Source organism: Convolutriloba macropyga, chromosome 1 (assembly GCF_964194025.1).
Source record: "Convolutriloba macropyga chromosome 1, txConMacr16.3, whole genome shotgun sequence".
Classification (NCBI taxonomy): domain Eukaryota; kingdom Metazoa; phylum Xenacoelomorpha; order Acoela; family Convolutidae; genus Convolutriloba; species Convolutriloba macropyga.
In genome coordinates this window covers 7,612,370-7,627,089 of record NC_134468.1, presented here as the reverse complement: position 1 = coordinate 7,627,089, position 14,720 = coordinate 7,612,370, and the positions used below count along the sequence as shown (strand labels likewise).

The window sequence follows — 14,720 nt, the reverse complement described above, 5'->3', positions numbered from 1 at the left end:
TCCCTGAGCTGTGACCTGTAAAACCTATATCCCGCTACAATGAGCTCAGTGCTCAATTTTAGGCTGCCTATTGTTGTGATCATGTTAATATTACAGTAATCAGAGTAAAAACCAGGCTAAACCTCCATATTCTGAGCTTCAGCAGCGCTACTTGAGAAAAATTTATTGCGACAAAATTTCATAGGATAAAATCTCAGAATGAAAAAAAAAACCTCACAGATAAAATTAAGCAGGTTAATACTGAATTTACAATGCAAGAACGAAAACTGTAGATCGAATGGCGTCAGAGAAAATATGCCAAAGTACCAAAATACTAACATATTATACCATTGTTAAAACTATTGTCAAAACACCATTGTTAAAACTATAATACAATGTATGTAACATAATAACGTTTGAATTAGTTTTAAATGGAACAACAGTACTATTAAAAGGATTTACATGTAAGACTGTTAGTTCAATTGGTCTTGCCTTGTGGCCATGGCAAAGCCTCAGCGGCCCGTGGGACTTGATTTGAAACTATCACAACCGAAACCAAAACCATCAAATTATATGCTTGATTTTGATTTAAAAAAATATGCTTAATACCAACTGCTTATTTGAGATCATTTTATTGAATGAAGAGATGACATTAGTATGGTACTATGGCATTGGGTAAATTGTCATGCAAGTTGATTGAAAATACAAAATGTTCAGCACAGCCATGAAATAGCAGCAAGCCAAATATCAATGAACAGTCCCCTAGTTCAGCAGTTTTACCTTTGCATTTTGCCTTCTGAATCCTGGGTTTGCTCACTTTTGAAATAAAAAAAACAGTCGATTTGTGGGTGTTACTTAACAAAGCGGCTCGTTAATGTGCGTTCGCACATGATGTTCCGACCCGAGCTCATCTACATTTTTGACTTAATTGTCAAACAAATGAAGAAATAACAAAAATAGACGTTTGAGTTTAAAACAATCGTTACATAACCTATCTAATAATTGAATTACATAAAGCCATGCCTTATTCCAGCGCCAATGAGATCTGACCCTAAAGAGACTACGGCACAAAAAACAATTTAAAAAAAATAGCAAAAACAAAACTTCACGGCAAAAAGTGAATATCTAAATTTAAAAGCACATAGTAACAACGTCAAAATGTAGTCATATAAAAAATTAACTACTCAAATTTAATTTCTCCTAACTATACAGCGGACGGAAAGTTTACGTCAGCAAATTCAAGAAAAAAATTGAGCGAGAAAAGTGTCGAAGGCATTTAACTTTTCTCTAAAAACTTTTTTATGTTCAAATAATTTTTGAACAGCAATGAGAGCCCCCTTTTTGTCAATATAGTTTTAAAAAATTAAATATGAACAAATACAATAGAACCACGAAATTTCTGAGAAAGCTCGTAGTATCCATTAATTTCATTAGCATTCAAAGGAATCCACTAAATACGCTAAATTATGCCTCCATGGGACAAAAGGTTGCTGGCTGTTCATATTTGGTCAAAAAGACCCTTCAACAAGTTTTTGAAGATGAAAATAACAACAAACAAAGACAGGCAACAACCAGAATTCAGTAGAAAAGTGCCAGAAGAAAGTGTCGAGGCTATTTAAACCATAAGTTCTTCTCTGAAAACTTTATATATGATCCCTTGAATGTCTTCACTTAACCAATGCGAACCATCAGTATAAAGATAATGTGATAGGATTTCAAAAGGATCCAAAATAAGAAAAAAAACAAAATTTGAAAAAAAGATATGAAAACTATTGGCCTTGAAGTCTTAAAACTAATAGGTAGAAGATAAGCAGACCAGATTTTTTTTGAATTCTTTAGAAATAAAGGGATCCTGTACTAACAGTCCACGAAAAAAATTTTAGGATCGGTTAATGTTCAAAAAAATTTTGAGAAACTTTTTTTAAAGTCTTAACAGCCATTAAACTCAAAAGCTTTTAACGGAGGTCAATAACTACGCTCATAAATATTACGATGGCCGGAAAAAGATGTTTGTCATGCATAAATTATCAATAAGAGATCACAATAAGTCTTAAGACTATGAAAACAACAGCAAAAACGTGCGAAAACCTAAACTTAGTAGAAAAGTGCGACAAGAAAATTTTGAAACCATTTAAACCATTAGCTTTTCACTGAAAACTTTGTTTATGATCCACTGAAAGTCTTTTCAAAGCCAACTGAAATAAACTAAAACTTGGATAATGTGTATATTGTTGGATAATATGATAAGAGTTCAAAAGTAACCAATAAAACAAAAATATCCAAAATACATTTTTCAAAATTTTTAAATTCTTGTTATTGAAGTCATATAATCAATAGTTAGAAGATAAAACCGCCAAGGAAATTGATTTTAGTTTCAGTAAAAAGCAATTGGGATTTGTCAATACTGAGACTGACTAACAGTTCACGAAAATTTTAAGATTGGTTAATGTTCAAAAAAATTTTTCGAAAATTTATTTTTAATTCCTTTACAGCCATTAAATCCAATAAATTTTAACGGAAGTCAATAAATACGCTCAAATGTGCTCCAATAGGACTATGAAGACGTTTGTCATGCATAGGTGATCAATAAGACATCACAACAAGTCTTATGACTATGAAAACAATAACAAAATCAGGCAAAAACCAAAAATTCAGTAGAGAAGAGAGAGAAGAAAAGGTTCGAAGCCATTTGAAATCATAAAGTTTTCTCTGAAAAAATTATCTGTGATCCATTGAAGGTCTTCTTGAAGCCAATAGGAGCTTTCATTTTTAGGATAATTTGAAAAGATTTCAAAAGTAACCATTATTACTGAAATATCCAAAAAAAATTTTAAATCTTTTTGAGTTATTGTGTCATTGAAGTCGTATTACAGTAGGACGGAGTTGGGTGCTGTCATCACAGAGACTGACTTACAGTTCACGATAATAAGTTTATGATTGGTTAGCGTTCGAAAAAGTTTTTGAAAAATTTTATTTAAAGTCTTAACAGCAATTAGCTGTCCACTTAAAACGCTAGATATTTTCACTTAAATCTGATTACGGAACATATTGCACTGTTAGTCAATGAGTCCATGCCATAAGACTCCAAAAAATTAGTAAAAACTCAAAATGAAATTCAAAATTTCATTTAAAATTACAAAAACTCAGAGTCGAAGTTAAAAAAAACATGAGCAATTCCTTGGAAACATTTTTTTGTTCATTGGGCTTCATTTGACTATAAAGAAGGTTTGTCATTAACGGAACCTTGATATGAAAATTGACTTGTCTCTAGATGACTTATAAAACAAAAAAAAGTAGAAAAGTTTTATAAAAAGAAAGAGCTCTCCAATAGATTTCGATTTTTTTTATATTGAAGCTCCTTATGAGACCATGTTCTTTTAGGAACACGAAACTGGTTCATTTTTTGGCAAGCAGTTTAAGTTTGAAATACTATTTTTATAGAAAATGTCTTAATTTGAAGAGAAATCACACTAAAAGTGAACAAATATCCCTTGTTCACACAAAACTTCAATCCTCGATAACTCCTCGAAAAAAACGAAAATCAAAAAAAATTTTAATTTTGAATTCTACGCTGGACCAGCTTTTTAATTATACCACTCACATTTCTCTGCGATGAATATATCGATCGGCCGAAATTGACTGAACAAAAAAACCCATTTGAGTATATAGTTCCTCCCCCCCCCCCCCCCCCCCACAAGTGGGGTCGGAACAATAAATCGAATCTTTATGATTCTTCATTAGGTCTTAATTTTTAAATTCAAAAACAAACAAAATCTCATATTTGTAGCTTTATCATCGAGCACTTTTTCTCCAAGAAATTGTCTCCAGGAGGTTAGTTTCAAAATCCTGCTTATACAAAATTTTCATTAATTTTGTGTACATTCTAAACAAAAAAATGAAAAAAATTGTATGAAAAAAACAATTAATTTTTGTGTTTCAAATTGAGCATATCAAATTTATAACACCAAAACCGAACCCACCTCATCTTGTTTACGTTACAAACCTGACAACCCGACAATTTGGGACTAACGATTAAAGCCGAACATAACGTACAAATCGAACTTACCGACCATTTTGGATACAGAAAATTATACATTGCAAACGTTTTAACATTTTTTGCTCAATCTTCTGATATGAGGTCGAGAATTCGGCCATTTCCATCAAGACCTTGTTCAGACTTTAAATAGACTTATCAAGACATAAACTTCTGCTCTGCATGCTCTCAACATGACCCAAGAGTCGATCTGGATTTTTTTAATCATAATTATTGCGCCATATAGTAGTAGTAAATACTTTCTATATGATAGCCAGACACCACGGCACTATAGAGGCAAAATTTTGACTCCGTAATTGTTCTCATCTTTTCGCCGCGCGCTCAGTTTTTATGATAAAAATAAGCAATAAAATCATTTATTTAGGATTGACCAAGCTCATTCGGTCATTTTCAGTGGATTCAGAAAAACCTATTTCATTTAATTTAATTTCATTTAGTTTAATTTCATTCCTGATCCCCCCAAGCTTAGTAGGCCAATGCACCCCAAAAGTCCACGCGGCATCCTATCACATAATAGCACATGCTTCATAAGTGCGCAAAACTTACTGGGGCAGTAGTGGAAAACATTTGTTTCGTTTGTTAAGATGGATGACTAAAATCTGAGACTACTTCCATAACTCTGCCTCCAGCTAAACTGTGTTCTAGCTAAAAACTGTGCTGGTAAAAAGGTTTCCTGTTATTTTTCGAACTGTACCATTTGAAACAAAAAGTCCAAAAAATCAATGACCAGTATGGAGCGTAGGATCGTTTTCTTTGTGCTCCCACTAATTAGTTAACAAGCGTTCACCTCCATCACTGTTATTTTACAATGTTGAATTTAAAAAATGAATTTCCAATTTTAAATTGTTAAGTGGGTTCACATTTAGAATTGGCAAAATCGTAGATTTTCACAACAAATATGTTTTCTGGACAAATAAAAATTGAAATTCCCAAAGTATTGAAAATTACTTCATTTTCCATCTTTTTATTTATTCTCAATAAACTAGTTTAAAATTGGTTTGGTTTTCCTGCAAATTTACCGCAATTGCCGATGTGCTTGAGTTGACTGAAAAAAATTAAAAATAAAATCATAGCAAGGAGATATATTTCAACAGGAAAACCTGCGATATTTTTGTTGAAAAAACCGTCGCAAACATGACCATTGTGTATGAGTCAATTAACTAACGTTTCAAAATGTGAACAATTGAGAACAGATATCAAAAAGAAAAAAAATGGATATTTTGAATTGAAAGACATTGGTAGGTTCAAGGTTTACATCAAGATTTGACATTGCAGTGTTAATTGAGAGCGATGTTCATTACAAATTTTAATATCCTGAACGATGTCTCTATAAATGTAAATAATTCTTTTTAATGATATAAATTATGAAACGGTTAGCTGTTCTGTGCAAGAACTTACGAACTTGAAAAATATTTTTTTCTGACTTCAGCTGTCATCCAAGTTAAAGCAAGAAAAACAAGATCTACGTCTTTAGAAAACAAATTGTTTTTTTTTCTTACTTTTGCGATTTTTTGTTATTTCTTTCGAATGCCTAGTTTGCTATAACAAAAATAGATTTAGTCAATTTTGATAATATATTTAGTCACAACACTAAATTTACCATACTAAGATGCTTTTACATACAAGTGTTGCCCCTTTTACGATATAGTACCCTATAATCAGAGGTCAATATGGTCCGAGACGGTCTGATCAGAGGTCGCTTTGGTCTGGGCTTCAACCTGGGTACACTTTAGATGAATTTCGGACATATCGAGTGCTCACTGGTGACGAACCCTCTCTACCTCTGTTCTTCTAATTACTTCGTCAGCGACCACCTTATTCGTCTCTCGGCTGCCAAATCTTATTGCACCAAACACTCGGCCAAACTTGTTTACGCAAGCAAAGCCAATGAGTATAAGGACGCTATGAGTTTAATGAGCTGTGATTGGTCACTTTACCGGATTCGCAACGCTATTGGTTAGAACTTGACCTTATTCCTGAAAGTGTAGTGTGTGGTTCAATATTGGTCGCCCCCTACCCCACCCCCACCCCCCCCCCATCAAAAATATATGGTACTGCGTGCAAAAATAAATAAATAGGATCAATAATTGAAAACAGCTCTTTTGAATTGCGGCCTAAATACGAACTTCAAAAGCTATGAAAGTTCAAATAAAATTAATCCAGTTATAAAATCAACTAAAAAAATGAAATGGAATTCAATAGTTCGATTTTTCAACAACTTTATTTAGATTGGGTTCAGACTACAAACTTTTGCTTCCCAGGCTGAGGAGCACAAGCCAAGTCAGACAAACTCAGGGGGGGGGGGACGCTGTACGTTCGGTCTGGAAAGTCTGATAAGAGCACGATTTGAATTGTGATGAATGAAGATATTTTGGTGGTTTTTTTTAGATCGGGTTCTGACTCCAGACTTCGAGGTAATGTCACTCGAAGATGAAGACGGAAACTCACCTTGTAAGTACTCAAACCGCAATCATTGATTATAAAAAGCTTTTGTCGGTTAGTTGTATTCCGCAATACATTTTAACGGTATGTTTGCTAATTAGGCTGAAATGAAAGACAACTTAAATGGTGAATAACTACAATAGAGTCCCTTGGTTTACTGATTGGGGGTTTAAAATACTAAATGTCTACTAGCGATCGACAGAAGTTTTGACATCTCAAAAAATTACTAAGTATTTGATGACGAGGTTAGCCAAACCAAGTTTTAAGACAAATCGGATCTATTCGGTTTCGGCCACCCAGTGTTTTCTACGCCCCCAGTTACAAATTTTATGTTGTTATATAGCACGTTACTATGTAAAGAATAGCACGTGCGCCTGGGGGCGTAAAAAATATGAGCCCACTAAGCTGGGTGGGGGGCAAAACAGAACCGATCCGACAAATAAACCTGTTTCAGCGGAAAACAGCGACAAAAAATGATTATCAGACAACTGGTAAAAGATTGGTCTCGTTTTCTGCTTGAAAATCAAAAACTGCCCTTAAGGAGACCGGATGGTTATATTGCAAGATTTTTCAAGATCCTTTGAACAAAAGGTTTTTGTCAAGGCCCTGCAAGACAAAATGATATCTTTTAAAATTCCTTTAATCACGTTTTCATCTAGACGCTTTATATTTCACGGCGCGCAAAATTTTATGCATACAACAATATATGGATTAGGAGGCGATTTGACGTATAATTTCAAAAGAAGCCTCTATTTAAATAAAAACTAACTGAAGTTCAGTCGGCTAAACTTTTTTTTAATTTTACCGTGAGCTACACAATCTAATTGGACAATTGTTTGATTGCGTTATCTTTTCCGCAATGCACAAAATGATGACAAACAACTTTTTCGTCTGTAGCTGGTTCTGTTGGGGTATGCTCCAATTATCTGGAAATTTGCACAATGAATGGTCATATTGAAAAGTTCCTGATCGATATAAAGTTACGTTGCAAGATTATGCAAGATTTTGAAACAAAATCTTACTAGACGATTTAACATCTAGCAAGATTCCGCCTAATATTTGAAAAATTTTGCTAGACGACATCTGAAAGGAGCAGGGCAGATTGTTTTATGAGGCACAAATGAAAATATAATCTTGTATGGCTGTTTAAAGTTTTTGATGGAAACATATTTTTGAGTGGATTTAACAAATTGTGGATCATCGTACCGACTTTCAATACCTAACGTTTGTTTCGCTCATTTAAACTTTAAAAATGGATGCCACGTCTAACCATCTGTGAAACTGTTATTGGTTCATGGGTTTTTGTGTATAATTATGGTGATTACTTCAAAGCTTTTTGAATTGAAGTGCTTTGGATAACCAGGAAACGTTGAATACAACTCAAATCATTTTCTGCGGATAGTGAAAGCCATTTCCTTAATTAATGGTTGCAGAAAACCTCAACAGCTTGAAAAATAAAGAGTTGTTGCAAAATGCAAGGCAGTGGCTATTGGTGGAAGATAGACAGTTTTGCCGTAAGTGGGGACAATAAGAATTTTTTTGATTAGATAGCTGTTTCAGAATATTAATTGTTAATATTTTGTTAATTTTTAAATATAATTAAATATTCAAGGATAAGTTCAAACGTAGAAAAATGTGCTAAGTTGCACAAAAAAAATTTTCCCTGTGCACTGAAAATAACTGTAATAGCCCTATGACTGAAAAAATCATTTTCATTAAAGCGTACAACAATTAACGTAGACAGATATTACTGTGGTCAAATATAGAAGTCATAGGTGCGATGGCAATTTTTCAATTTTGTTTTTTATTTCTAGTTAATTGGTCTTTGTCTTATTTTCTCAAACGAAGAGTCTGAACTATGGATACTCTAGAGGGTACTGAAAGTTTTTATGATTCTAAGTGTAATTTCTAAGTCGTTTTTTTATAGGACGCCTGGATTAAATCTGAATGCTTTGAGGTGATGCGTGGAAACTACTGCTGCTAAGAGACGCTTTTTGAAAAAAAATGAATACAGATTTTATTCATTGGGCTTTTATAAATGTTTTTTAAGTCAAAAGTTAGAAAAAAATAATTACAATGCATCGCAAATGTTTCGAGGAACAGTCGGAGGAAATAATTTTTCACGATTTTCAATGAAAGAAATGTAAAATATTGCATATGCGAAAATCAAATTTGGAGAAGAACTGGAACATTGGAAACTGCATTAAAAAGTTTTAGTCACTGCTTCACACGTACTGCTTCGCTAATTGATCATCAAAACTGTACTCTTCAGTGTTGTGTTTTGCTGTTCTTTTTTAGGTAGTGTTACGTTGTGTTGCGCTGAGTTTGTCAGTCAAAATGAACTGAGCAGCCTTTTTAATTTAGTGTTGTGATGTGTTATGTTTGCTTCTGTTGAATTGTATTGAGTTTGTTTGGCGATATTCTGTGTCCTCTTTAGTTTTTCATGGTATCATCTTGTCCTGCGTGGTTGTGCATTGCATTTTTGATCATGTTGCGTTTTTTTTTGGTGTTTTATAATTGTGTTGTGCTCTGCTGTGTTACGTTCAGTTGTGGTTTATTTTGCATTGATGTGCTCTATTCTGCTCTGCGCATTTTTCTCTAATGTTTTTGGTCTGTTGTGTTGCTATAATTGGCGGTGTTTGTGCTCTTTTAGTTGTGTTATGCTGTGTTTCATTGTGTTCTGGGGCACTGCATCAGGCCTGATACTCTCTCTGGATATGGTACGGGTGCGCTATTATGTTGCGATGTGTTGTGTTCTGTTGTGTTTTGTTACATTCTGCTTCTTTTGTGCTGCGTTGAGATGGCTTGAGTTCTAATCTACTCTTCTATATTTTGATGTTTCTTCGTGTTACTTACCCTGTTATTAAGGAATTCGATTTTATCATTTGGGTTCAGATCAGAGATGAAAACTTAAATTTTTTCAGGCACTTTTAGGCCGATGCTAGCGTTCTTGAAGGCGTTTAGGAACAGTTGAAATTCTGATTGTGGCTCAATGAACTTTTTTGTTTTTTGTGATCGTATTTGTGAGAGGTTGGTGCGCAGGTTTATGTGCGTGCTATACACCATACTTGGTACAATGGATGTTCTGTACCCACCTCTAACTTTCTTCTTGTTGAGCATTCTTTGAACTTTTGGGCTTTAACGTCTTTAAAAAAACTTTTAAATTGGCTATTAACCTGTGCTGCCTAAATGTTACTTCTGGAGTCATCCATCATACAACTTTCTTTGATTTCATACAATTTGATATAAGGTTTTTGGATATCAAACTAACAAAGTCATATATAATTTGTATGATTTCTTGGAGATCATCAAAAGATCATGAATAATTTCCTGGAAATCGTACAGTGATCATACAAAACTTGTAAGTTTCAAAGCCGAAAAACTTGTAAGTGATCATACAAAACTTGAAAGCCGAAAAAATGTATGTTCAAATTTTTAGGCAAACAAGGCGGCTCGGTAATGTGCGATTGCACATATGGTTCCGACCCCGCTCATCCGCAATTTTGGCATAATTGTCTACCAAATGAGGAACAGATAGAAAAACACAAAAAATGCAAGTATTTTTCAAAAAAAAAACTGGTGTATGAACGAAAAGATAGCCTCCAAAGCAAATAACTCACTGGAGTAAAAAAGATGCGTTAGATTGATGAGATATGCCGATACTAAGAAAGCGAGCGAAGACTAACAGCAAAATCAAACAACAACAACAAACATTAATTACATCAAAAATTTTATGTCCGTTTGAAAAAACAAAACTTAATAACAAAGTCAAAATAGCGTCAGATAAAACTGAAAATAAACAATCAACTGGTAATTCACCAGAAAAAAATGGTTTCTCACCAGTTCATAATAAAGCTTGGTAGCAATTAGACAAAAAAGAACAGAAAGTTTAAAGTTAGAAAATTCGCTGATTTTTTTTAAAAAAAAACAATTAATTTCAAAGTAATGAAAACCATCAGGAATCAACTAAAAAACCCAATAGGTTTACAATTACCAATAGTTCCAGAGAAGGGAATTAAGAACTCTTGGTATTCAATTTTTTATGCAGTTACAAAAAGAACAACAAACAGACAACAGACAAAAAAACAATGAAAACTTGCCAGAAAATGCTTTGGAAGCCGTACAGCCATACTTTGGCCCCCAAAATATGTTTGATTGCACCTTCGTCAAACACCGATAATGTATTATGTGGCCGCTCATTAATGAAAATAAGCAGCAATTAGACAGAAAAGAAAAAAGTGCAAAATTATGTAATACTTGTTTTTTTTTCGAGAAAAATATATTTCCAAAGACATGAAAGCCATTAATTACAAAATGAAAAAAATGAATAGGTTCGTCCATTCTTCCAAAAGAACCCCTTGAGACCTGCAATTATCCAGAATACTTCTTACGTCTGCAAGAAGAACTTCAAATATGACAAAAATCAAAAATTCATTTACTTTCTTTGTGAAAAACCCGTGTGGAAGCCAGTTTTTATCGCAAAAAAATTTATTTCCAAAGGCATGAAAGCCATTAAATACAAATTGAAAAACTGAATAGGTTCGTTTATTCCTCCAAAAGAAGCCTTCAAGACCTGCAGTTATCCAAAACATGTCTTACGTCTACAAAAAGAACGTCAAATCTGACAAATATCAAAAATTATTTTACTTTTTTTTGTGAAAAACCATGGTCGAAGCCGGTAAATTCACAACGAATTCTTTAAAAACACTAGGTTTTGTGACACCAATCCCTTTGACACCTTCTTTTGACAAAAATATTGTCAATTTTAATCTTTAATTAACGAGACCAGGTAACAAGCAGACAATAAATGGAACAAAATTGCGAAAAAGAAATGTTTTTTTTTTCAATTTGGAAACAATTGTCATGAAAGCCATTATCTATCTTCTAATATTAGAACATCGGCTAATCTACTCTTCCCAAAAAATCCAGTCAAACCGGGTCATTTTACAGGAAATTGAATACGACCTATAAGACAAAGTAAAAACGACAGTTAAAGACAAAATTAAAAAAAACTCAATTAAATTCTTCGAGAAAGTATTGTTGAAGTAATAAAAAACCCACAATCTATATCTTTAAAGATTTAAATATTATCAATTGTGCGTTATTTTGAATGCGAAAAATGTGATATATGAACTGACAATCACGTGATAAATTGACAAAATTAGAAAACATGAAAAATGGGCAAATACAAAAAAATTAAAAAAAAATTGTGAAAACTAGTAGTATCAACGCCAGAACACCATAACTAAAGGCACAAAACCACAATAAATACTGTATTTGAATTCAGCAGAAAGAAGGAGCTCTCTTTGGTTGCTGACACTAAGCTACAAGTTGACCAAAGTAAGAGAAAAGTGGAGGCAAAGTTCAATAAGCCATTTTTTTTTAAAATAAAATATTTTGAAAGTCAAAACGACCATAAGCTTTCAAGCAATCAGCTAGATAAAATAATTTTGAGCTAATTATGAAGCCAATAGGACCTATCACTAGTGAGCTCTGATTTTAAATGTTCCGGTATTCAATTAATAAAAAAAAGATCGAATTTTTTTTTTATAAAAAACCGACTGTTGACAATCCGAATTTTTTTTGGATTGTAACGGTCCAAGATTGGTACAGAACTAGTCCTGCTAATGTTCACTTTCCATTAGGAATATTTAATTTTTGGAATGTCATTGATTTAGACATTTTGTTTGTTAAAAAATCAAAAGTTTTCCAATGATACCAGTCTCAACTCTCTACGATGAACATATCGATTGGCCAAAATTGACTGAACAAAAAAAACCCAGTTGAGTATATAGTTCCTCCCCCCCCTCAAGAGGGGTCGGAACAAAAATTTTTGGAAATAATACGAGGTCATAACAAAAATAACATTGACTTGTGTCAGAAAATTCCCGTATAATGGAGTCACAGGGCTTTCAATTGATTTAATATCTCAAAAACGCAGCGTATATTTGACAATTTGGGTGCGTTAAAACAGAAAATTTGGGTTTTGTACATTTTTAGAACATGCTTTGGAACTTTTATGGAGAAAAATGCACGTGTTTTTGTAACTCAACCTTTATAGCTGCAAAATGACTTCAAAGAACGTCAAAATTTTGGTGATATAGATGGACTAATTTTTCCATCTAATTTTCCGAAAAATATTGCACTTCAGGTTATTTTGGCGGATCCAAAAATGATGCCGGGTGCTCAATTAAGCGATCTGTATCGATAAAAAATAAAAAAATGCAAGTAAAAATGCATCACTCTTGATAATCATACGAGGACCATATAGGATTTCGTGGTTATCATACAAGAATCATATGTGATTTCTTATGCTAGGATCGTATTAAAACTTCAATTATGGACTGTAAGAAATCATATATGATCATTGGAAATCCAAAAAACTTCAACCCGGGGTGTTACTTTGAACGATATGCTAATACGTTGCTTTTATATGCAAAGATTGAGATACGACTTGAGAAGTGTTTCCATTGTCTAATTGAATCCATCCAAACTTTATAATTTCATCAGAGTTAACAAATTTTTGATTTTTTGGCAATTATGTCAGGATTGCATATTGCATCATGAACTAGCTTTTGATCCCTATGACATGACATCGTACATGCATCATTAACGACTGTAAACCAGATTGTTTGTTTCAGACAGCGACTGGTTCGATACAGTATTGTGCGTCATGTAGCATCAACAAACGCAAACTAAACCCTACGAACAATAGCTGCCTATCGGATGATGTAATAAGGACAATATCTGTCCAGTCCTTTCGTACCCAAAAACATGAACAGAACCCAATAAAATGACAATTTTCCTGCTTTTTAGAGTGATAAACGTCCGTTTAAAACTTGAGATTCCCAGGTTCACTAATCTTGCCATTAAAAATGATATGGGGGTGGGGCCGGTGATAAAAATATCTTCATAACTTGAACGGGCTCTCTAGTTTAAGTCTGAATATCTATCTGATCATTAACAAGCAGGTTGACTTGGATTCTCGGTTTTGGATGTTTTATTTAGTCCGAATATTTGCTTGAAAATTCTAACTTGTAAATAGTCTGGTAGTCTCTTGTAACTAATCATAACAGTAAAACTACTATTAAAAATGTGGACGAAATTATAAAAATGAAAACAATAATAGAAAATAGTCGGAAAATGTAAAAATAAATTATGGCAACCGTCTTACTGTCGTCCAACTTGTTTTTTTCTGACGACGAATACGATGGTTCACTGAAACAACTGACCAGACAAAAACTTCTTGATGTAAAGATGAGTTTAAAAAAATGTTGACAGCCCCCCCCCCCCCCCCCCCATTCACTTCTTCCCCAAACCCAGTGCTGACGTTGAGTAAATTGATGATAAATTGTGAAAGCAAAAACTTGATCAAAGCATTCCAAACACAAATGTGGTTGCGAAATTTCCATTATACGTTATCAGAACAAAATGAGCAAAAAGAACCAAATGGTGAGTAACCTCAAAGCAATTGAAGAGCTGGTAAAAAAAATAACAAAAATTTTTATTATTAAAAATTTTATTGAAGTCAGCTTGTCTAAAATATCGTAAGAGCGGCAAGTCATTGTCTTGTGTGATACATATGGATACCTAAATATATATCGAAACCTTTATGTGTACTAAATTATTTACCCTCTATATCTATAATTATATCATGTGTTTTATAAACTAAAAGTTATGACTTCTATTTATTCACCTATATTAATATTCCCGATAGTCTACTAAATTATTTCATATTTTGTTCATATCGGTTTATTACTAGTAATCATAATCTCAGTTAATCAATCTGAATTCAAGTTACTCTGCAAACGCTCTTCATAACCCTAAGTTAATCTTAGCAGTGGATCCGCGTCGCGTTTCCAATAAACATAATTCACGATACACAAGTAGTTGTGTATTTGGCCAGCACTTGCTACTCAATTCTTAAGACAAAGCATTCGCACCGCGAATCCTAAATTATTCAGTAATAAAAGATATAACATGGCGCAGTCAGCGACAAAGGACAGCGGCAAATCCCCACTTGGAATTCAACCCTTTTGGGAAAAGGCGACACTAGAACCCCCAATTCGCTGGGAGTTTTGGAGAATACAATTGAAACTCGCAATCCTCGCTAGAGAAGGAATTGAAGTGGACCTTCTCTTGGTAGACCCTCCAGAACATGTACTCTTACCTCCTGAACCAGCATATGAGGATGCAGTGGACAACCCGACGGCACAATCAGAACGAGATCGACGTACTCGCAAAG

General features: G+C 33.6%; 2 protein-coding genes and 1 long non-coding RNA gene across 4 annotated transcripts in view; 2 read left to right on the top strand and 1 right to left on the bottom strand.

Moving 5' to 3' along the window:
- The window catches only part of LOC142334689 (uncharacterized), a 293,593-nt gene that overhangs the window by 63,008 nt on the left and 215,865 nt on the right, over window positions 1-14,720 (bottom strand). The window lies entirely within an intron of this gene.
- The window catches only part of LOC142334701 (ATP synthase peripheral stalk subunit F6, mitochondrial-like), a 117,357-nt gene that overhangs the window by 52,641 nt on the left and 49,996 nt on the right, over window positions 1-14,720 (top strand). The gene's annotated exons all lie outside the window — the stretch shown is intronic.
- Window positions 5,796-13,254, top strand: LOC142345193 (uncharacterized). Its single transcript, XR_012759301.1, has 3 exons — window positions 5,796-5,989; window positions 6,422-6,484; window positions 13,117-13,254. It is a non-coding gene; the product is annotated as an uncharacterized LOC142345193 (long non-coding RNA).